The following is a 25215-nucleotide window of genomic DNA, read 5'->3' as shown; positions in this document are numbered from 1 at the left end:
TCAGGCTTCCGACACCCATCTTCCTTGGCCCTTCGCCCTGCTGGTGCCTTCCTTAGCAGCCCATCAATCCATCCTTCCACTAATTGTATTTATTGAGCACTGTGTGCAGAGCACTGTTCTAAGCGCTTGGCAGCCCCGAGTGTGGGTGGGGTCTTGTCTGAGAGAGCGGGGTCACTGGCACCATCCCCCTGTGGCAGCTATCAATAGAATCGATCAGGTTCATCCGGCAAAGCCCAAACTGCTTCGCCTGCAACCCATCGTCTTTCGGCCCTCATATTTCAAAAGGTGGCGGAAGTACTTCTCCATCGCACTGTTAGTCTCTGGAATGGTTTTGTCTGGCATTGGGATTACCCCAGGCAGTCCCGGCCCTGCGTGCAGAAAAACCACGTAGGATGTCTTGAGTGGAAGACATCATTCCGGCAAGCTGAGAGAGGACGTGGCAACCAAGTTACTCTCTCTTTCTAAATGTTTCCTCTTTCTGAATCTCTTGGTGGCTTTTGGAGGAGCAGCAGCAGGTGAAGTTAAAACCTCACCTTCCTCCCCTACCAGTAGGGCCGGGCTGGACACTAGCCTCAGCCCCCAGAATTTATGTACACAACCAGAATTTATGTTAATGTCTCTTTCCCCCTCTAAACTTTACGCTCCTGGTGGGCGGGGAACGAGTCTACCAACTCTGTTGTTACTGTATTCTCCCAAGCGCTTAGAATAGCGCTCTGCACACAGTAAGAGCTCAATCAATTCCATAGATCGATTGATTGAGAAGGGCCATGATCCTGCACGTTCATGGTCATCCTTTTTATGCCTTAGTTGGTTGGTAGATGTCCTAATATCACACGGGCAGCCAGATGGTCACTTCTCCTGGCAGGATGGCCGGGATGATTGTGGTAAAGGCTCTCCCTCAGGAGAGACAGTCATTATACTCCTCTCTAACCTCCTTTAGGAAAAGATAAAGCTCCATCTGCTATGTTAGTTTTCGAATCAGGGCCACAATCAACACCTTTTCCCATTAGATTGACATCCAGTTTTCCCGACTCTCCCTCCTCTATTTTTCTTTGTTTCTCGAAAGGGATTAGATTAAGAATGGGACAGTGGACACAGCAGTAAACTCAGTCCTCTTCCAGTAAATTCCTAGTGAACTTAGGTTTCAGAAATGTTGCGTAGTAGTCCACACGCCTTGACTGATGCCCTGGGCAACAGTAATAATCGTGGAATTTAAGTGCTTTCTATGTTCCAGGCATTGTATGCAGCGCTGGGTAGATACAAGGTAATTGGGTTGGACACGGCCCCTGTACCACATAGGGCTCACAGTCTTAATCCCCGTTCTCCGAATGAGGTAACTGAGGCAGGTGGAAGTGGTGACTTGCCAAGGTCACCCAGCAGACAAGTGATGGAGCTGGGATTAGAATCCGGGTCCTTCTGACTCCCAGGCCCGTGCTCTATCCACTGCTCTATCCAATACCGGATCACTTTTTGTTTTCATCCGGTGACACGCTTACTGTGTGCAAAGCACTGGGAAAAAGATACGCAGGGGAGACGTAGACCAGGTTCCTGGCCTCTGAGGGGCTGACAACCTAAGGAGGAGGGAGAAGGGTGGGGTGGGCAAGTGACTGTCCTGTATGGGGGCCTGGGAGGCAGGAAGGGCCGGAGGGTTGCCTGGGCGGAGAGGAAAGGTTCCCCACAGCACACCTGAGCACTTCAGTCTACATCAAGGCCACTAGCTGGCAGCATCCTCTAAAAGATGTCAACCCTGCTTTCAGGACCTCTCTTCCACTTATCATCAGAGGAAAGCAGTCTCTAGCAGAAGTCTCACCGCCGACCCCTTTCCCACGTCCTGCCTCTGGCCTGGAACTCCCCCCGTCCTCCACTGCTCTCCCCACCTTCAAAGCCATCCTAAAATCACACCACCTCCAAGAGGCCTTCTCCAATTAAGCCTCCTTCTCCCCGGCTCCCTCTCCCTTCTCCATCGTCTGCGCACTTGGATCCGTGACCTTGGGGCGTTTGATGTTCGCCCCTCCCTCGGCTCCACAGCACTTGTGTACATATCTATAAATCATATGTTATAATTATTCATTTCTGTGAATGTCTGTCTCCCCCTCTAGACTGTCAGCTCATTGTGGGCAGGGAATGTGTTGTATTTACTGTTCTCTCCCAAGGCTTAGTAGAGTGCTCTGCACACCTTAAGCGCTCAATAAATAGCATAGACGATGAAGTCTAATTTCCCGATCATCGTCTTACATAATAAGACTCCTTTCATGTAGAAATTGCAGAGAATGGCTGCCGATAAGGCTTCTTAACATCACTGCCCCAAGCCCCCTGTGCAGAGAGTGGGTGCTGATGAATATCATGAATAAGAAAAATGGGGACAAAGCAGGGGAGCACCACCGAAGATGCTCTTTATGGCACACACAAGCAGGAGAGAAAGAGAGAAACATTGAGATTTCATTTATTTTCCAAAACTGAAATAGAATTCTTTCTCTTCCCTAACAAAAAAATAATGATTGTTGCAAATGCTCCCAAGGACGTTTATGAATTTCTTCTTTCAATCAATCAGTTGTATTTATTGAGCCCCAGCACTATGAAATAAAAATCAATATTCAGAGAAGGACAGGTCAGGTGACCCACTCATTTCAGTTGGCCTGTTTTGACTGAGTTCATGAGACAGAGTAAAGACGAGGCCGGGGCTTGACTCTGACCTGTCAGGGAGTCCCGGCCCGCCCCCCGGCCCAGTCTGGCTTGACAGCAGCTCATCGACTTGAGAGAGAAGGCCCATCCAGTGGTGGCGCAAAGTAAGGGCTCAATAAATTTGATTGATTGCGGCTGCGACCGAAATCCGGGGCCCCCCGAAACCCATCAGAATGGGGTGACTGCTGAGAATTTGGGGGGCAGAGGTTTCAAAGCCACCTTTTAAAGGCAAAACCGGCAGGGATGTTTTGAGGTGAAGGTGAGAAGACAAGAAGCAGCGTGGCCTAGTGTGTAGAGGATAGGCTAGAAATACCCGGGTTCTAATGCCCGCCACTTGTCTGCCGTGTGACCTTGGGTAAGTCGCTTCACTTTTCTATGCCTCAGGTATCTCATCTGTAGCATGGGGATGAAATCATCCCTCCTTTTTAGACTGAGAATCAGAAGGATCTGGGTTCTAATCCTGGCTCCACCACTTGTTTGCTGTGACTTTGGACAAGTCACTTCACTTCTCTGAGCCTGTTCCCTCGTTGGAAAGTAGGGATTAAGACCGTGGGTCCCATGTGGGACAGGTACCGTGTCCAACCCAATTATCTTGTTTCTCCCCTCGGCGCTTAGTACAACCCCTGACACCCAGTAACCGCTTAAATATCACAAAACATAAAAAAAAAGCGAAGAATGTGCCGGAGTGGTTGTGCCGTGGAAAATGAGACCATTTTCCTGTCTGACAGCTGGGCGTGAGAGCAGCAGGCGGAGGGTCAGGGGATTTGAATCAAAATAGCTTCCAACGTCGAGTATTTTTTATTGATTTTCATTTTTGGCTCGACTGCCCCCCCCCGCCCTCAGAGGTTTCTTGGTGGGGGGGCTTAAGAGGTGGGTTATATCCCCGGGAAGAGCAGCAGAGGGCGCCACAGCCCCAGGCCCCTCACCCAGAACTCAGGCCCCAGCTGAACCCAGCAGAGCTGCAAACTGAGCTGGGGAAGATGGAAACTTTGCCTCCTCTCCTCTCCTCTCCTCTCCTCTCCTCTCCTCTCCTCTCCTCTCCTCTCCTCTCCTCTCCTCTCCTCTCCTCTCCTCTCCTCTCCTCTCCTCTCCTCTCCTCTCCTCTCCTCTCCTCCTCTCCTCTCCTCTCCTCTCCTCTCCTCTCCTCTCCTCTCCTCTCCTCTCCTCTCCTCTCCTCTCCTCTCCTCTCCTCTCCTCTCCTCTCCTCTCCTCTCCTCTCCTCTCCTCTCCTCTCCTCTCCTCTCCTCTCCTCTCCTCTCCTCTCCTCTCCTCTCCTCTCCTCTCCTCTCCTCTCCTCTCCTCTCCTCTCCTCTCCTCTCCTCTCCTCTCCTCTCCTCTCCCTGGGGACTCTTGAAGCCCAGGTCCCTCTCACCACCCCTAGCCAGCAGGGATGCCCGCTGCCCATCCCAGAACCCACCGGAAAGCAAGATGAGGCTCCATCCGAGTGAGCCGGCTTGGGAAGTGTTGAGCGAGAGGTTGGACGGTCCCTGTGGCTAAATGGTGCGGCGGAGAAAGAGCCTTTCCGAGACTGGGGTTTCTAAGTTCTGCAGCGAGCCGAGGGGTGTTGGGAATGTGGGGTTCGGCGGCCCGGTTTGGGTGGACCCAGAGCTAGGGCGGGAGGCTCAGAGCAGGTGGCATGGAAAGGATGGGATTTTGTGGCAGAGCAAGGCAAGGGGCCTCACAGAACAGAGGGAGAGGGGCGGAGGGAGAAGGGGGTCCAGGGCGATGGAAAACTGCAGCCCCATTCACCCGTCCTCCCCGCGGGTTCGCTCGGGACCGGTGGCATTTCCTAATCGGAAAGGATATTCACAGTTCAAAGTATATGTAATAACGAGGAGCGGTGGATCCTGAGGGCTCTAACGGAGAGGTAGACTGCTCTCCGAAAAGCACCGGTGCCTGGCGTTACTGAGCTCAACTCAAAATGGATTTATATTAAGAGAAATAGACATAATTGCAAATACGTAGCAAATGAGCCCTTCTTTAAATATTGATTTTTATTTCATAGTGCTGGGGAAAGTAGAAATTCATAAATGTCAGTGTGTGATCGTTTGCCACGATCATTGTTTTTGTTAGGGAAGAGAATTTTTCCGTTTTGGAAAATAAATGAAGCCTCAATGTTTCTCTCCCTCCTGTTGGTCTGGGCCATAAAGAGCTTCCTCTATAAAGCTCCCCCGTTCTGTCTCCCCCTTATTTATGATATTCAAGCATTCATTTGGGAAACGATCCATTCTCTGTGTGAACCCTCAATTATAAAAGGGAGAAAATAGTATCTTTTAATGGGCAATAATTTAAAAAATAAATTCCCCTTAGCAGAATTCTGAATAACTGATGGTTTCCAGTCCTATTTGTTTGTTTTTTGTTTTTTAATAACCCATTGTGGAGAAAATAAATTATCTTGGCAGGGGAAAAAAACCACCCATTCTCGCTTGCCGTCAACTAATGGGATTCATTCATTCATTCATTCATTCAATAGTATTTATTGAGCGCTTACTATGTGCAGAGCACTGTACTAAGCGCTTGGGATGAACAAGTCGGCAACAGATAGAGACAGTCCCTGCCGTTTGACGGGCTTACAGTCTAATCGGGGGAGACAAGAACGATGGCAATAAACAGCGTCAAGGGGAAGAACATCTCGTAAAAACCGATGGCAACTAAATAGAATCAAGGCGATGTGCAATTCATTAACAAAATAAATAGGGTAACGAAAATATATACAGTTGAGCGGACGAGTACAGTGCTGTGGGGATGGGAAGGGAGAGGTGGAGGAGCAGAGGGAAAAGGGGAAAATGAGGCTTTAGCTGCGGAGACGTAAAGGGGGGATGGCAGAGGGAGTAGAGGGGGAAGAGGAGCTCAGTCTGGGAACGCCTCTTGGAGGAGGTGATTTTTAAGTAGGGTTTTGAAGAGGGAAAGAGAATCAGTTTGGCGGAGGTGAGGAGGGAGGGCGTTCCAGGACCGCGGGAGGACGTGACCCAGGGGTCGACGGCGGGATAGGCGAGACCGAGGGACGGTGAGGAGGTGGGCGGCGGAGGAGCGGAGCGTGCGGGGTGGGCGGTAGAAAGAGAGAAGGGAGGAGAGGTAGGAAGGGGCAAGGTGATGGAGAGCCTCGAAGCCTAGAGTGAGGAGTTTTTGTTTGGAGCGGAGGTCGATAGGCAACCACTGGAGTTGTTTAAGAAGGGGAGTGACATGCCCAGATCGTTTCTGCAGGAAGATGGGCCGGGCAGCGGAGTGAAGAATAGACCGGAGCGGGGCGAGAGAGGAGGAAGGGAGGTCAGAGAGAAGGCCGACACAGTAGTCTAGCCGGGATATAACGAGAGCCCGTAACAGTAAGGTAGCCGTTTGGGTGGAGAGGAAAGGACGGATCTTGGCGATATTGTAGAGGTGAAACCGGCAGGTCTCGGTAACGGATAGGATGTGTGGGGTGAACGAGAGGGACGAGTCAAGGATGACACCGAGATTGCGGGCCTGAGAGACGGGAAGGATGGTCGTGCCATCCACGGTGATAGAGAAGTCTGGGAGAGGACCGGGTTTGGGAGAGAAGATGAGGATTGAGTTTCAGGGGTGCCGGTTGGGGAGGATCTTTAGATGCCCGGTCTCCTCCTGACTCCCATTGGGTTTCTCGGGGGGCTGGAGGGGTTCTGGGGTAGGGGGTGGCTGTGCTGGGCACCCCTGGCTGGGAGGAGGGGAGGATCAGGGCCCTTCCCGGCAGGAGAGGAACAGCCACTCCGGCAGCACATGGACCTGTCACTCACTCTAAGCCGAGGTCGCCTTGGCCATCTTTTCCGTCTGCTGCTGCCGAACGCTTCCCGCTTCTCACTCCCTTAGGGACTTGCTGCCTCGTGTCCCCACAGATCCCTCTCCCGCCTCTCCCTTTCTGTCCCCAAATCCCCTGGATAGTTTTGGCAGCAGAAGGCGAGGGGTTTCATTCCCCCAATGCTCATCTGCATTTCTACCCCACCGTCTTTCTAAACGGGCTTCTCGTTGAGGCCAGCGTCATCGTTAGAATCATAATAATAGTAATAATAATGATTATGATATTTGTTAAGCGTTTACAATGTGCCAAGCACTGTTCTAAGTGCTGAGGTAGATAGATACAAGCTAGTCAGGTTGAAGACAGTGCTTGTCCCATGTGGGGCTCACGATCTTCATCCCCATTTGACCGATGAGACCGAGAAGTGAAGTGACTTGCCTGTGGTCACACAATAGGCAAGTAGCGGAGCTGGGATTAGAACCCAGGTCCTTTTGACTCCAGGCCCGGGGGCTCTATCCCCAAGGCCATGCTGCTTCTCGAGTGTCAGTAACCCGGTCTTTTCGTCCTGCTCGGCACCCCAAAATGAAAATGGACTCTAATCCCAGCTCTTCCACTTGCCTGTTGTGACCTTGGGCAAGTCACCTCAATTCTCTGGGCATCAGTTTCCTCATCCAAAAAAATGGAAATAAGATACCTCTTCTTCCTCCCTCTTAGACTATGAGCCCCATTTGGGACAGAGACTGTGCCCCCCTCATCTGTATTTGTTTTATCTATTCCAGCGCCTAGCACTGTGCTTGGCACAAAGTAAGTGCTTAACATATCAATGAGTGATATCGATTGAATGCTTACTGTGCGCAGAGCACTGTACTAAGTGCTTGGGAGAGTCCAATGCAACAGATTCGGTAGACTCATTCCCTTCCCATAAGGATCTAATGCTACTGTTATTTATCTGAATTTGGGCATCACTGTTTGATGGGGCCATTTTTGGGCATGTAGGAGTTTGGGCAAGATGGTTCATCAGCATGTGGGTATGCAGTCTTTGAGGTTTCTGTGTTGCTGGGCTATGAGAGATCTCAAATGTGGAGGAACAATAATTCTGTCCTTGACTCTAAGGTGACACAAATGTCGAACGTCATGGCTTGAAAACTCTGGGTCAGTAGAGAGCGGATGCGTTACTATCTGTGAACTGTCAGTCGAATCTTTGCAATGGCCCATTAGAGAATTTGAATTCCCAGCCCATACGGCCCTTCCCCCCTCTCCCTGCCCCCAACCCTCTCCTCCATATCTTTCCAAATCAGTGTAGCCTAGTGGAAAAGAGCATGGGCCTGGGAGTCACGGGACCTGGGTTCCAATTCCGGCTGGGTAACCTTGGGCAAGTCACTTCACTGCTCTGTGCCTTATTTCCTCATCTGTAAAATGGGGATTAAGAGTGTGAGTCCCAAGTGGGGCAGAAACTGTGTCCTACCTGATTATTTCCTATCTACCCCAGTACTTAGTACAGTGCCTCGCACAGGTTAAGTGCTTAAGAAATACCATACACAAAAAAGCAGGAGAGGCGGAAGCCAGGGGTCCCCGAGGCACATGTGTGTACAAACTCCTTGCCCTGTGCAGTCCAGCAGAGCAGAATTCATCCTCTCTCAATAACCTCTAGGGCACACGTGGCCTGATCTCTCTCTGCCTCCTGTCGCTTGGCCTGGTAGCTGTGGAACTAGCAGAGTTGTGACTTCCAAGGGACCTTGAACTTTGAACTTCTTAGCTCATCAGCAGAGAACCACACATTGGGAGTGCTTCAGCTCTGACCCATTGGATAGTCTAAGCCATGTGTCAGTAGACCGATTTGAGTATGTAATCAAATAGGAAGAGAAGAAAGCTGAATGAAACAGCTGGAGCATGAGGAACAGACTCTCCTCACTTTGTTCCCAAACGATGCAGGGTTCAGTACCAGGTGGGCTTGCTTGCTTTTTTTGTGTGTGTCCCCAACCTGATTAACTCCTATCTATCCCGTTTTTAGAACAGTCCAGCCCCCCGCCTTCAAGCAGGAGAATGACTAGGCAATACAGGGCAAATGGGGGCCATATATTCTGCTCCTCTAACGCCAACCTACTCACTGGACCTCGATCTCATCTATCTTGCCACCCAACCCCTCACCCACTCCCTGCTTCTAGCTGGAACACCCTCCCTCTTCATATCTGACACATGATCACTCCCCACCTTCAAAGCCTTATTGAAAGCACATCTCCTCCAAGAAACCCTCATTTCCTCTTAATGTTGGTGTTTGTTAAGCGCTTACTATGTGCAGAGCACTGTTCTAAGCACTGGGGTAGATACAGGCTAATCAGGTTGTCCCACATGAGGCTCACAGTTAATCCCCATTTTACAGATGAGGGAACTGAGGCACAGAGAAGTTAAGAGACTTGCCCACAGTCACACAGCTGACAAGTGGCTCTTCTCCTACTCCCTTCTGCCCCTCCCTTGCACTTGGGTTTGTGCCCTTTATTCACCCCTCCCTCAGTCCCACAGCCCCACTTATATTTATTTATATTAACGCCTGCCTCCCTCGCTATTCTTGTAAGCTCGTCGAGGGCAGGAAATGTCTACCAATTCTGTTGTAGTGTACCCTCCCAAGAGCTTAGTCCAGTGCTCTTCCCAGTAAGTGCTCAATAAATATGATTGATTGATTAATTCCTTGAGACCTCCACAGATGGAGCCATCAGAACAATCTCATTCTCTCCCTTCGGCTCTCCCCGCTGGCCCCACTCTCACACCTGTCTTGCGATCCCAAGACGAGAGGCCCCTTTTAAAAGAGCAAATCGTCAGTTTCTGTTTCCTGATTTCAAAATGTCCTGTTAATTCTCAGCCACAAACGGCGCTTTGGCAATTTCCTCTGAAATCTATAAAATCTCTTCCATCTACTCAGGACATGACTGTGGAACAAAGCACCAATCCATTTCACTAGTCGAGGAAAATAAGGGCACCGAGCATTCATGTGGCCTATCCCCTTCAGCAGCTCTCAGCGTGTTACCGACATTATTGTATTAGCCCTCACGAGAACCCCTATGAGATAAGGAGTCAGGAGGCAGCCCCAGGGGAGCCTATTGCCAGTGGGTAAGCATCTTCCCCAGGGATGTGGAATGAGGCAGTGATAGTGTAGGGGTACTTAGGCAGAGATAACCTGGCTGAGCCACCTGGGGCTCTGAGCTTAGGGAAAAGATGCCCACCATAAAGGTGTCCCAGGCTCTCCCTCGGGCCTCTTGAGCAGCTGGGGGATCGCGGTCAGCGGTTGGGTGAAATCTGGAAGGAGGAGGGCACTCGGTTTTGCCCCCTTTATTTCCCACCTCCACTGCCCACCCCCCCGCCTTCAGCCCCACAGCACTCAGGTCCATATCCCTAATTTATTGATTTATATTAATGTCCGTCTCCCCCTCTAGCTCATCGTGCACAGGAAACGTATCTACCAACTCTGTCTATTGTACTTGATACAAGTACTTAATACAGTGCTTTGTACACAATAAGCACTCAGTAAATATGATTGATTGATTGACGACTGCAGCCAAGCCAGCATAGATTCCCCTCCCTGGCCCTTCCCTCCTCTCCGGACCTTTCCTCCTAGCCCAAGGTTGACGTGGCCACAGGGAACCGGCACTGATGCCCAAGACAGAGCCTTAATGTGCTCCAGTGAGAGAGGGCTCAGAGAAAACAATCCTAGGAGATTTCAGGCCCTCCCCTTCTCCCGATCCCTTCCCTCCTGACCCCAAGCAGGGAAACCCCTAGGGCCTGGCTCAGCCTCAACCCCTGGCAGCTCCGTTTTTGAGCAGAGGGCAATACCAGGCCAGGGGCTCTTACTGGGTCAGACCCATGGCCTCAGGATCCCTACCCCTCTGCCCGCCCCCTTCCCAAAGACTTCAAGGGGTTCAGGCCAAGTTTAGCTCCCAGCCTGTTGGCCCTGTTTTTTCCACCCTCCACCTTCCACCCTCTACTTTAATCATTCAGTCAATCAACTGTATTTATTGAGCTCTTACTGTGTTCAGAGTAGTCAATCAGATTTGTTGAGCGTTTACTATGTGCAGACCACTGTACTAAGCACTTAGGAGAGAACACTCTTAACAGTTTTTTTTTTTATGGTGGCACTTGTTAAGCAATTACTCTGTGCCCAGTGCTGTTGGAAGCCCTTGGGTAGATACCAGGTAATCAGGTTGGACACAATCCACATCCTAAATGGGACTCACAATCTTAATCCCCATTTTACCGATGAGGTAACCGAGGCCCAGAAAAATGAAATGACTTGCCTGAGGTCACACTGAAGACAAGTGGTGGAGCCAGAATTAGAACCCAGGTCCTTCTGACTCCCAGGCTCGTGCTGTCTCCATTAGGCCACGCTGCTTCTACCAACAGAGTTGGTGGACACGTTCCCTGCCCACAACGAACTTACTCTTCAGAATGGCAATCACTCAATCGATAGCATTTACTGAGCATCACTCTGTGCCAGCACTGTACTAAACGCTTGGGAGCGTACAGTAAAGTTAGTACTGCATGATCCCTGCCCAGAAGGGACTTACAGTCTGGCCGGAGACAGACACTAATTATAGGCAGAAGGAAGCAGTAAAGTATTAAGATGTGTACATAAGAGCTATGGTGGGAGTGGGGGGCAGGAGGACTGAGTACCCAAGGATTTAGGTGACACCAAAGTGCCAAAGTGTCAGGAGTTGGGGAAATAAGGAAACATTTTCTGTCCTATTCCTGCTCCTCTCCCCTCCCCGCAGCTGGCCCCAAGGGTTGCCAGGGGCTCAAGGTGATTTTTCCGCGGGTCCTGATGTGAGTGAAATTACCCCCGAACGACTCCCGCAACAATGACGATCACAGCGACGACGAGAATTTGTTCGACCCCTTTATCCTCCAAGGTTTTGCCTCATTGTGTCTTTAAATCGTTTCTTCCGTCTTCCTTGTTTGCCGCAGCTGCTCGGGTCCCCTGCCTTTGTCCGCCCTCCTCCCGTGCCCTACCTAATCTCGTGTTCGGCACACAGGATTAGGAGCAAATGCTCTCACAAATCCAGGCCCCGCATGGTCACAAACCTCCGTGCCGCTCTGATAGATTTGAACTGCCAGGCACCAGAACACTCTGTGGGGGTAAAACCACGCCGACGGGCACCGTGGATTCTGTAAGTCCTCTGGGAAAGAGAGAACACCAGGCACTGTTTGTGCACATCCAGGTTGAACGGGCAAGGAACTAAATTCAGTTGCCGAGGTTTCCCCGAGTCCTGGAGGTTTCGCAGGGGGTCGGATGCATTAACCACCCGAGGTTTCGGCCCAGCCGCCCGGGCCGGATGCAGTCTGGAGATTCTGGGATTTGGGGTCGGCTCCGAAGTTGCCTGGGCTTTGAGGACCCTTTGCTTGCTTCTCACAGTTTATTGTAGTTTATAGTCTGGCCCAGAGGGTGAGTGTTGTGGGGAGGGCATCTGAATTTAATGGGGTTTCCATCGAGTGAAAATGCATTCCAGGGACCATGTGACTGTTGCTAGAGTCCTGTCTCAGTGGCTGGGGATGGTTGATTTTTTTTTTTTTTTTTACCTTTCTCAAATGATTGTCAGTAGCAAGAACTCGTTCTTTCCGGTGGATCTCAGTTAAGGAGTGAGTCTTTCAACTTCATAGCCATTTTTTTTATGGTATTTGTTAAGCACTTAATAAGTGTCTAACAGTTCTAAGCCCTAGGGTAGATACAAGCCAATTAGGTTGGACACAGTCCCTGTCCCACAAAGGCCTCACAGTCTAAGTAGAAGAGAGAACAGTTAATTTCATTTCAAGAAAAAAGTACGGCGATCGTCCAGGGGGTGGGGGATGCAGAGCGGGACCACCTCGCCAGCGGTGGCTGGTCCTGCTGCAGCTCAGCTGGGTCAGGCCAGTGTCCCCTCCGGGATGGGAACTCATTCAATGGTATTTACTGAGCGCTTACTGTGTACGGAGCGCTGTACTAAGGACTTGGGAGAATACAGTACAACAATACAACAGGCACATTCCCTGCCCACAACGAGCTTATAGTCTACGGAAGACAGACATTAATATAAATAAATAAATTACGGATATGGACAGAAGTGGTGTGGGGCTGAGAGAGGGGATGAATAAAATGAACTAGTCAGGGTGACGCAGAAGGGAGTGAGAGAAGAGGAAAGGAGGGCTCAAACAGGAAAGACCTCTTGGAGGAGATGGGCGTTCAGTAAGGAACCTCTGCAACCGGGTGGGCAGCAAGCAGTGCAGCAGCTGGAGCAGGGGAGAAGATTGTCACCGCCAGCTCCCCTCCCTGGACCCTGCATCGAGTGGAGCAGCCCGAATGGGTGCAGAGGACCCCCTTGCCCCCCCAGGGACAGGAGCTACAAGGCCCCATGCCGGCTGCCATGGCTTTGCTTCCTCCTCTCTGGCCCTGAGGGCTGGGATGGGGACAGCAGGTATTCCCTGTGAGGGGGATACCCCAGGGGCCACCCTGAAGCTGTGGGAGACCATCCCGGGGCTAAGAAAAGCCTGGGGGTGGGGGTGGGGGCTTCCTCTGAATGAGAACTTAGAGCTGGAGGGGTTGAAAAGCGACAATACCCAGATGAGAACCGGCGCATTTACCAAAATGAACATTTCCAGGCTCACTTCAGAGGTTCCCCTAAAGGATATCCATCAGAAGAATTTGAAATTCAGAAGGAACATTTGCAAGTCAGTCTTTCCTCCCACTTTTCCCCTCCAACCCCTCTAACTTCTCTGTGCCTCAGTGACCTCATCTGTAAAATGGGGACTCAGACTATGAGCCCCATGTGGGACAGGGACTGCATCCCAACCCAATCTGCTTGTATCTGCTCTAGCATTTAATACAGTGCCTGGCACATAGTAAGATATAGCAAATACCCCTGGAACAGAACACATCTGCCACAATTAAAATCTAGAACCCAACCCTGAAATTTTTCCTGGGGGTGTATTTTTAGAACCCAGAACCCAGGTCCTTCTGACTCCCAGGCCCATGCTTTAATCACAAAGGCATGCTGTTTCTCCATTGTTAGAAAGGGGAGCACTTTTTTCAGCTGGCCAGCTCATTTCCCTCTGTAGTTGATGATGATGGTATTTGTTAAACTTTTACTATGTGCCAAGCACTGTTCTAATCACTGGGGTAGATACAAAGTTATCAGGCTGTCCCACGTGGGGCTCACAGTCTTAATCCCCATTTTACAGATGAGGTAACTGAGGCACAGAATATTTCTCAGAGCCACGATGCCTCTCCACCAGAACCACCTCTTTTCTTTCCCAGAGCAAGCCCTGGTGGCAGTGCTCCCCTATGCTAATCCTGGCTCTGCCACTAGTCTGCTTTGTGACCTTGGGTAAGTCACTTATCTGTGCCTCAGTTCCCTCGTCTGTAAAATGGGGATTAAGACTGTGAGCTCCACGTGGGACAGGGACCATGTCCAACCTGATTAATTTGTATCTACCCCAGTGCTTAGAACAGTTCTTGGCACATAGTAAGCACTTAATAAGTACCATAATAATAATTATTATTATTGTACCAAGTAAGTACTTAACAAATGCAATTTTTAAAAAAAAGCCCACCCGCAAGATCTACCTCACTGTTAGTAGGATTCAGATTGCATTCGAGCCCCTTGACTTTAAAATTTGGATTGTGATTTTCCACCTTCCTGTGTTTCTTGCTGGTGTTACCCAAGCAGATTAAATTGGACTAGCCCTTCCAGAGAACTGGAGTAGTATAAATAAACTGGTGTAAGTCAATCTCTGCATTTTGACTGGGGTCAGTGGTGTGGTGAATTTAGTCATAATTCCGCTAAAGTGAATTGATTTGAGGACTACGAATGCTCCCAAATGGTTTTTGATACCTGAAATGGACCTGTTTTTAATCTTGACTCTTGAATCTCCAGACTACTTGGTTTACATTTTACTGGCAAGACAATGCTACCTCTTTTTCTCTCCCAGCGACCAGCACAAATGCATGTGTTGGAGCTCATTTTTGTTTTCCAGCTATTATAGTCCTGGTTGGCCAACTCCTTAGAGAGTTAATGTTGTAGATGTTTGTAAATGTTCAATTTTATGCTCATGTTATCTTTTTTTCTTTCATTTGCAAAAATGAATGAGGCCTTTAATTTTCGGGTCTTTAAGGTGAATATTCAGTTATGAAAGATATTCTGTTAGGGTTATTTATTGATTTGGGCCTAATGGAGGTGGAAGGGAGATGGGGAGGCCAATTGGATGAATAGGGTGTTTGAATCCTCTAGAGTGTAAGCGTGTCGTGGGCATGGAGCATGTCTACCAACTTTATGATATTGTATTCTCCTAAATGCTTAGTACAGTGCTCTGCAAGCAGTAAACGCTTAATAAATACAGTTGATTGATTGATCAGAGGTTTAAATAGGGTTTTTCTTTGAAATTCTAACCACATGATCCCTGCACGGAGCAAGCGTAGACTTAGTTCCTCAGGATCTGTATTATGCTGGTCTGCTACTCACCAACTTTCTAATAATAACTATTGCGGTATTTGTTAAGCACTTACTCTGTGCCAAGCACTGTACTAAGTGCTGGAGTAGATGTAGAAGAATCAGATCAATTATATTTAGAGAGCACTTACTGTGTGCAGGACGCTGTAATAATAGTAATAAAAATTATGGTATTTGTTAAGCGCTATGTGCCAGGCACTGGACCAAGCACTGGTGTAGGTGCAAGATAAGCAGGTTGGACAAAGTCGTCACCCCCATTTTACAGATGAGGAAACATGGAGCATGTTTCCATGCAAAAGCAAAACATGCAAAACATGCAAAAGCAAAACATGCAAAAGCATGGAGAAGTGAAGTGACTTGCCCGAGATTCCCCCAACAGACAAGTGGTGAAGCTGGGATTAGAATCCAGGACCTTCTGAATCTCGGGCCCATGCTCTCTCCACTAGGCCACGCTGCTTCTTAATGTATGTATAATGAGATGTATATATATGTTTAATGTAGGTATAAGTTAGGACTGTTGCATTTTGTATTACTATACTAGGCTTTCTATTCTTCCCTCACCCCGCCCTCTCCTTCTTCTCTCTTCCCATCTCCCAAACACTTAGTACAATGCTCTGCTCAGAGTAAGTTCTCAATAAAAATGATGGATCGACTGATTGAGACCGCCTCCCTCCATCAGTCTCCTCCTTTCCCCGCCTCGTCTTGGGCAGCTGGAAGATCTGGGACAGCGGTTGGGCCGAAGCTGGCAGTGGGAGCCGAGGCTACTGCAGCCAAACCAAGTCGTCCTGGTTCTCCGGTTCACCGCCCTGCAGCCTCCCTCACCGGCCCCAGATTGGCACGGACACAGGGAACCGGCACTCGGGTCCGAGACAGAGTCTTAATGCGCTGAGAAGCAGTGTGGCCTAATGGATAGAGCATGGGTCTGGGAGTCAGAAGGACCTGGGTTCTAATCCCAGCTCCGCCACTTGTCTGCTGTGTGACCTCGGGCAACTCACTTCACTTCTCTGGGCTTCAGTTACCTCATCTGTAAAATGGGGATTAAGACTGTGAGCTTCATGGACTGTGTCCAACTTGATTAGCTTGTATCTAGCCCAGCACTTAGAAGAGTGCTCAACGTAGCAAGCGCTTAAACAATACCATAATAATAATTATTATAATTACCTTGTCAGCATGGCAACTCCGGCAGCCCCAAAGCCTCTTTGGGCTCCTTGGCTGACTCAATTGAGAAGCTGATAGGAAATCCCAAATTTATGAGAAAAACATCTGAGGATGCTTTGTATTTTTGACATGAAGCAATTCGCACCGAGCAGGGCTTTTTTTGTCCTCAGTAAGAGATGCAAAAAGGCTCAGACATATAGCCGGGGCTGTTTGCCAGCGCTTCTGAATGTAAAGAAAAGTGTTAAGCAGCCACCCATTTTAGCTGTTAATAGGGACTTAAAGCCTTGTTTATTCTCTGAGGGCTAATCTAGTTCCCGGAGAGAGTAATTATCCCGGGTTGCATGGCCAGAGAGCTGCAGTCAGCCAACGCACCGAGGTTTCTCCAGTGCATCCGGACACGTCATCTTTCGTGGCTACTGGCTGGCCAACCGTCTGGGTGCCCGCGTGCAACCGCCCTCGGAGCATCATGTCCGTAGGTTGAACCTATGCAGGGACCATTTATAGCTGATGGCTGGACGGTCAAAGGTGATGCGTCCAGGCTGCAGTCTACTCTGGAGGCATGGGTTCATTCATTCATTCAGTCACATTTATTGAGCACTTATTGTGTGCAGAGCACTGGACTAAGCACTTGGGGGAGTACAATACAACAACAATCATGGTAATGATAATAATTATGGACCTTACTGTGTGCAAAGCACTGTTATAAGACAGCGCTTAGAACGGTGCTTTGCACATAGTAAGTGCTTAACAAATACCACCATTATTATTATAAGAGCTGGGGTAGATCTAAGGTAGTCAGATTGGACACAGTCCTTGTGCCACACAGGGCTCACACTCTTAATCTCCGTTTTACAGATGAGGTAACTGAGGCCCAGAGAAGTGAAATGACCTAGCAGAGGTGGAGGAGCCGGCATTAGAAGCCATGCCCTTCTGGCTCCCAGGCCCGTGCTCTACCCACTAAGCCACGCCGCTTCTCCTAGTAATCAGACACATTCCCTGCCCACAGTGAACTTACAGTCTAGAGCATCCCACTTCAGACATCCCTTTATTGGGAAGCAGCATGGCCTAGTCACAGAGCTCAGGCCTGGGAGTGAGAAGGACCTGGGTTCTAATCCTGGCTCTACCACTGGTCAGCAATATGACTTCAGACAAGTCACTAAACGTCTTAAACTGCTTAAGACTGTGAGCCCCATGTGGGACAGGGAATGTGTCCAACTTGATTAGCTTGTGTCTACCCCAGCGCTTAGATCAGTACTTGACGCATAGTCAATGCTTAACAAATACCATCATCATTATTATTATTGCTGAGCACTGGAGAAAGTTAAAAGGAAGAACTACAATTCAGAGTGGCCTGGTAGAGGGAGCACAGGCCTGGAAGCCAGGGGATCTGGGTTCTAGTTCCAACTCCACCACTTCCCTCCTAGGTGACCTAGAGTGGGATGCTTTGATTCTCTAGGCCTCAGTTTCCTCATCTGTAAAATGAGGATTCGCTTTCTGTTCTCGAGTCTTGTTAGACTCGTGAGCCCAACGTGGGACGGGGACCGTGTCCAACCTGATGATCTTGTATCTACCCCAGCACTTAATTGCTTGGCGTGTAGTAAGTGCTTAACTGAGACCCTAAACTAAACCGAGTCACCCAGGGCCATCTGGGTCCAGTCAGGATGTTGGACTACTGGGCAGTCATCGCGGCAAGACCTGGCCACCAAATAGAGATGTTCATGGTAAGATTTGCTTAGAACAGTGCTTGGCACATAGTAAGCGCTTAACAAATACCATTGTTATTATTATTATGCTTTGCTGAAAGGCCCTGTTTTCTTGGTTGCTCAGATTGGCCTTGGCCTTCTTTGCGTGCATTTTGGAAACGTTGATCCGTGCACCGAGCATCTGCGTGCGCACACACCCGCGCGCACACGTTGTATGTGAGATCGCTACTGAAATCACAGAGGCCGGAGGAGGAATTATACGTTTAAAGACTTTGATTTTCTGAAAACAATGATTCTACATTTCTTCAAGTGGCCGCCCCAGAATGAATATGGAAATGCCATGGTGGGAAGTGTGCTAGAAATCATAGTATTCCTTTTCAGAGTGTTTTGCATCCCCTTATACATATATTCAGTAGTTCATTTCTAACCCCTACACACTGAATCATGCTGTGATTCATAATGCTATGTTATGTTTTAAATTCAAATATTGTTTTTAAAGGGAAATTGCTACTAATGTCAGCTGAGCCCCTTACAATAGTTCAGCAGATGGTTGTAAGCTTGATTTGCCTCATTTTGATCTAAATGTGAAGTACAAAAAAATGGGAAATCTTTTCAGGATATTAAATAGTTGCTTCCGTAAACCGACCGTTTAACCAAATCACATTAATTTGGGGGAGAGGGCTCGAGCCGAGGCGGTGCACTGAGACCTTCCCGGAGAAGCCATCGAGAGGAGAGAAATTACTGGCATGATTCTGTATTTTGATCTTTCTGGCTAGTTTTCTGAGTCTTGAGGAGCAAATCCCATGGTGGAATCATCATTGTCCAGCCCATTCCCTTCTGGTCGGGCTCTGGCTAGAAGCAGCCTGGTGTAGTGAAAAGAGCCTGGGCCTGGGAGTCAGAAGGACATGAGTTCTCATCCAAGGTCCACCACTTGTCTGCTGTGTGACCTTGGGCAAGTCACTTTACTTCTCTGTGCCTTAGTTACCCCATCTGCAAAATGGGGATTGAGGCTGTGAACCTCACTTGGGGCAGGGACTGTGTCCAACCCGATTTGCTCGTATCCACCCCAGAGCTTAATACAGTGCCTAGCACATAGTGTTGAATGAATACCATAATAATAATTATTATTTAGAGATTCTGTCTCAGCAGCTTGCCTCCCGGGCCAGTGGAAGTTCTGGGAAACAGTGGTCTTCCTCTCCTTCAATACATCAGTCAATCTGTGTGATTTGTTGAACGCTTATTCTGTGATAGGGCACTGTCCTCAGCGCTTGGGAGAATGTAGTAATAATAATAATAATGTTGGTATTTGTTAAGCGCTTACTATGTGCCGAGCACTGTTCTAAGCGCTGGGGTAGACACAGGGGAATCAGGTTGTCCCACATGGGGCTCACAGTCTTAATCCCCATTTTACAAATGAGGTAACTGAGGCACCGAGAAGTGAAGTGACTTGCCCAAAGTCACACAGCTGACAAGTGGCCGAGCCGGGATTCGAACCCATGACCTCTGACTCCAAAGCCCGTGCTCTTTCCCCTGAGCCACGCTGCTTCTCTATGTAATGCAATGGGGTTAGAAGACACAATCCCTGCTCATAAGGAGCTTGCATTCTACAGGGGGAGACTGATTAGATTAGGGAGAGGAGAAAGAGCAGAGTATAAGGATATTTATATAAGAATTGTGAGACTGGGGTGAATATCAGAGGATTCGTGATGTAAACAGCCAAGTTCCTAGTCTACACAGGTGGGAGGGCGTATAGAGGAAATAAAGGGCTTAGTCTGGGAAGACCTTCTGGATGAGATGTGATTTTAGGATGGTTTTGAAGTCAGGAAGAGTGGCAGACTGTCATATATGAAGGGAGAGGGAGTTCTAGGCCTCGAGGGAGAACATAGGTAATGGGTCAGTTAGTGGGATAAATGAGATCAAGCTTCAGAGAGCAGGTTGGCGTTAGGAAAGTGGAATGTGCAGGCTGGGTTGTGGTAGAAAATCAGTGAGGTGAGGTAGAGGGAGAGAGGGGATTGAATGCTTTAAAGATGATGATGAGGAGTTCCTTGAATACTTTTCCCCAAACCTATTGTACTGAACTCTCCCTAGTGCTTAGTACAGTGCTCTGCACTCAGTAAGTGCTCAATAAATACCACTGATCGGTTGATAGATTATTTGAAATCAGAAAAATGAGCAGATTTGCAGGGCAGAGTATAATACAAAGAAGTAGGTATAGATGATCCCTGCCCACAAGGAGTATACAGTTTAGAGGGGGAGACAGATAATTAAATAAATCACAGATGGGATCTGCAAGTCCGGAGAAGCGGGTCTGTGTCTAACAAACGCCCAAGCAGTGACCGACATATCTAAACATGGAAGTTTGACATCCTTTCTCCTGGCCACTCTTCTTTTCTGCAATGTGTGCTTTTAAATATATGTTGGACTGGGCTTGAAGAGTGGCTATTAGTTGCAGCACAGATGGGCAATTTTCAAATCTGTTGCTTCCTCCGGCTATTGCAAGCCAGTGTCGAACCCTAAATGGCAATCTGGAGATATTAGCCGTAAGTAGGTCCGCGCGGCGAAATCGGCTGTGCGCTTCCAGCCCACTTCCTGCCTGGCAGGCGTTCGCGGGGAGGGGAGTGCAGCCGGGCTTTCTGGTTTATGGCTCAAAGACAATGGCGACCAGAGAAAATAACAGTTGCCCCAGTGCCAGGAGGGTAGGTGCCAGTCATCCCTCACTTTCCATGTACCGAGCTCTCCGGCTGCTCGGCCCGAGCTGCGAAGAGCCACGGGGCTGAAGTGCGGCGGTAGAGCAAGCACTAGGCAGGGAAAAAGAGAGAGCAGTAAGGGGCCTTGACTGGAGAATCAAATGGTTTCGTGCTGTGACCTCTAACCCTCGACGGGTGCCTGCGTAGGCCTTGACTTGTAAATGAACAGATCTGGAGAAATAAGATTGAGGTTAGGGGTGACAGGCCTCCTCCCTCCCCCAGTGCCCTCACCTCTTCAGATCACCCAGCAATTATGACCTTTGCGGGTCCATTCGATGCCCCGGACCGGGAACATGGGTCAGTCAGTTGGTGATATTTATTAAGTGCTTACTGTCCTCATCGTTGGCATTTATTGAGCGCTTACTGTGTGCTTAGTACCGTGTGCATGATACCGAGGACTTGGGAAAATTGAATAGAGAAGCAGTGTGGACCAGTGAGTGGAGCATGGGCCTGGGAGTCAGGAGGACCTGGATTCTAATCCTGGCTCCGCCACTTGTCTGTTGTGTGACCTTGGGCCTCAGTTACCTCATCTGTAAAATGGGGATTAAGACCGTGCGCCCTATGTGGGACAGGGACTGTGTCCAACCTTATTAACTTGGATCTATTCCAGCTCTTAGTACAGTGCCCGGCATATAGTAAGTGCTTAACAAATACCAATAACATTAATATTAATAATAGAGTAAGTAGATCCAATTTGAAAAAGGATTTGAATTTGAAGGGCCCTGCAAGTACTCAGACCATTTATCCTGTACTAATGGGCCCTGATAGCTCACTGAACTCCTCTCTGGGGGTGAATCTGGAAAATGCCTGACCTCGCTTTAATCTCCAGAGGGACCCCAGAGCGTTAATTAAGATCCTCTCTTCATTTTGAAGGAAGGGAAATGCTTGTTTTCCTCTCATCCCTCCGGAGGAATCTGTAGTTGGTCTCAGTGAAAGAGGGTCAGCTGCTCTCAAATGGCACGCCAGTGACTTCATCGAACGTTTTGGGGTGGCAGGTTTTGGGGATATATGGCCATGGCCCTTCCAACCTTGCCAGGGGCTCCTGACAAAACAGCTCAGCAGACGTGACCCTTGAGCCATCATCGGAGCCCGGCCTGAACTAGGCCAAGGTTTGTCAGGAGAATCAGAGAAAGCAAAACCAAGAGGATACACTGTTCCAAATGATGAGTCATGAAACCGGTGTGAAGAATTGGAAACCTGAGGAGAGAAGAGGACTTCTGGGCCTGGAGTCATCCCTCCTGAGGAATCTTAGTTTCTTTTTCTTCAGGAAAGATGGAAAGGTTTTGTTTTTGTATAAGGGGAAATGGAATGTAATAAGGCTTACTCTTGGCCAGGATTTGGGGTAGACACAAGATACTCAGACCTGACCCAGCCCCATTGTATGGCTCAGAGCCTCACGAGGAGGGAGAGCAGGGATTTTACCCCTATTTTTCAGATGAGGAAACTGAGACTCAGATAGAGACAATCCCTGCCCAATGACGGGCTCACAGTCTAAATGGGGGAGACAGACAGCAAAGCAAAGCAAAGCAGAACAAAACAAGAGGATTTGTACCCTTTATTCAATCCACCCTCAGCCCCACAGCATTTATGGACATATTTGTAATGTATTTAAGAGAAGCAGCGTGGTCTAGTGGGTAGAGCACGGGCCTGGTAGTCAGAAGGACCTGGGTTCTGATCCCGGATTCACCATTTATCCGCTGTGTGACCTTGGGCGAGTCACTTTACTTCTCCGTGCCTCAGGGACCTCATCCATAAAATGGGGATTAAGACTGTGAGCCCCAGGTGGGACATGGGCTGTGTCCATCCTGATTACCTCGTGTCTACCCCAGTGCTTAGAACAGTGCTTAGCATATAGTAAGCATTTAACAAATACCATTTAAAAAAAACCTCTGTCTCTCCCCCGCCCCCAGACTTTAAGCACCTTGTGGGCAGGGAACATGTCTACCAACTCTCTTACCACCGAGGTTCTTACCACAGTGCTCTGCACACAGTAAGTGCTCAGTGAATACAGTTGAATGATTGATTGGTTGATTGATTGGTACCCAGACTGCGCCTAATCCACACTGCGAAGGACTGATTAAGATAGTATCTAGGTGCCATCTGGACCCTTTCTCCTGAATCAGGCAAGGAAGACGTGATCTGTTTCACTATCTGAATTGTTAGTCTGAGCTTTCCTTTTTATCTGTTCTCCTTGAATGGTTCCCCAAAGCTGTCCATAGGCTATTGTTACCTCATTCCTTCCCTCTCTTAATGGCTTTCTGGCTAACTGCTAGTCTCCATCTGAGTGATCAGCGAGGTTAGAAAGACAGTCCGAGGTGGTTATTCAAAGAGAAAACTGACCCGCTATGATCAAAATTCATCCTCACCCTTTTTAAAGGCTTAAAAACTTCACTGTCAAAGGCAGACACTGCCCTAAATAAATGAGAAGTGTAATGTGTAAAGTCACCAAGGGAGAAACCACGTGAATAGCACTGAATTTTCACTTCATATTGTATTCAAGATTACCTACCGTATAGTGCCGTCTTTGTAAGGGATTCCCTGCAAATACCTCAGTGACAAACTGAACTATTACCCTAATGAAAACTTTGGTTTTTTTGTAATGAAAAAATGGCTTATTCTTGATGTTCTGCTATATTCATTCAAAGAAAAGAACCAAAAGAATGTAAAAATATGAAGTACTAAGATTGAAATGCCTTCTCAAATAATACCTTTTCAGAAACATAGAAATGCTATTGTCTTTTAATAACTAGCACATCTTCAAGATTTCTCAGCAATATATGGCAGTGGGAAAATGAAAAGATGTTATGAATAATGACAATACAGAATAAAGAAAACATGCGAAACACATCAAGGACATTAGAAATGGGTAAGAACAAGTCTCATGGTTTACAATCAAACTATGCTCATTAAATGTTCATTTAGAGTAAATATTTCTCTTCAATTGGTCTTAAGTGAAATGGTTTTTCCTTTGGTCAGGAAGTGTTCCTGTATTTCAGAGTAGTGTCAAGAGAAGCCTGTGAAATGGTTGAGCTTGACCTGCCTTCCACCCCTGGACTGTAAGCTCTTTGTGGACGGGCTTGAGTATTGAAAAATCTGCATCTAGAGTGGCCCTCGGTATATGATGATGATGCTACTGATTTTGAAGTTTGTCTGTGGGTGCTGAAAAGCCCCACATGGGTCTTAGAGTCCCAAGCAGTGTGGCCTAGTGGATAGAGCACAGGGGGAATCAGAAGGACCTGGGTTCTAGTCCTGGCTCTTCCAGTTGTCTGCTGTGTGACCTTGGGCAAGTTACTTAACTTCTCTGTGCCACAGTTCCCTCATCTATGAAATGGGGATTAAGACCGTAAATCCCATATGGGACAGGGACTGTGTCCAACTTGATTACCTTCTATCTACCCCAGTGCTTAGAACAGTGCCTTTTCCCCTCTCCATCTTCTCCCCCATCCCTTCAGTTACTTTTTCTTCAACCTATTCCTCTCTCTCCATCCCTGGTCTATTTCCAGCCGCAGTGAAACACTCATCGATCACTCTCCCAGCTCACCTAGTGTTCCAACAGTAGGGCTTCTGGGTCTCTCTGCCACATCCCACTCTTGCTCCCCTCTCCTCCCCCGTTGTGTTTGGCAGAGTCGGAATCTGGGATCTCCAAGCGGAGATCTGAAGTTAGAAGATTCGGTTGCCTCGTTACATTCAGGGAAGACAGTGTGGCCTAGTGGAAAGAGCATGGTATTGGGAGTCAGGACACCTGATCTAGACCCATCTCTGCACCTGGCCTGCTGTGTGACCTGGGCCAAGTCTCTTAACCCCTCTGGGCCTCAGTTTTCTGTCTGCCCTCCCTCCCTTGTGAGCCCCAAGTGGGACAGGGGTTGTGTCTGGTCTGATTATCTGGTATCTACCCCAAGGTCTAGTATAGTGCTGGGAATAGTTAGTCTTAAGTTAATAGTTTGAAAAAAAAAAGAAAAGAAAAAGAGCTCAAGGCCAGGTTCAGATTTGATTCCATTTAGTTGTATTTTGCCAGAAGCAGATTGGCCCCACTGGGTGCCATTAGTACCTGGCATCCTCCGGTGGTGGAAGCTATGGCGAAGCCCTCTCTGGCGCCAGACAGGCTGGGCAGCTGAATGAGGAGAACCCGGCTTCTTGGCCACATCAATATTTGGTCAAGGTAACGTAACGATTGCTTGGGCAGTGGTACCTGCTGATTGAGAAAATGGCTCCCTCGTTTTGGCAGTTCCTTGGATAGCTCAGGATGGGTCAATCCCCAGCACACCTGCTGCATGGAGCAGCAGTACAACCAGCCATCCGTCCACCACCTTTCCTCCCAGCAGCAGGCACCCCGAGACCACCATGCCCGACTACCAGAGGTGCTGGAGCCCCCGGTCGGGGGACACCCATCAGGAGCTTTCTTTTAGTGGTTACATTGTCAACAAGTGCTACATTCTGTTCACCCAGGAGCCCCTACCAGCCTCTTCTCCAAGCGCCTGAAGCAGGAGACCACAGACGTCATCCAACTGTATCCCGTGTGGGGTCCCTCCATTCTGAAGGGAATTCCAGCAGGTGTTGTTCGCCTCCTCCGAACATCCACTTTTCTCATTGTTCTCTCTCCCACTTGCCGGGACCGGGCTCCTCGCAAGGGGGCTCCGGTGATTCCCGGAACAGAGGGGGTACCCCAGTCCGGGCCTCACTAAGGCAGACACTGCAAATTCTTCATAGGA

The 25215-nt window shown here is 48.7% G+C and overlaps 1 protein-coding gene across 1 annotated transcript in view; it reads left to right on the top strand.

Moving 5' to 3' along the window:
• The window catches only part of CAMKMT (calmodulin-lysine N-methyltransferase), a 215968-nt gene that overhangs the window by 14756 nt on the left and 175997 nt on the right, over positions 1 to 25215 (top strand). The window lies entirely within an intron of this gene.

This window comes from Ornithorhynchus anatinus, chromosome 9, assembly GCF_004115215.2.
Source record: "Ornithorhynchus anatinus isolate Pmale09 chromosome 9, mOrnAna1.pri.v4, whole genome shotgun sequence".
Taxonomy (NCBI): Eukaryota; Metazoa; Chordata; class Mammalia; order Monotremata; family Ornithorhynchidae; genus Ornithorhynchus; species Ornithorhynchus anatinus.
Note: the sequence above shows the minus strand (reverse complement) of the source record. Positions and strands in the feature narration are given on the sequence as shown.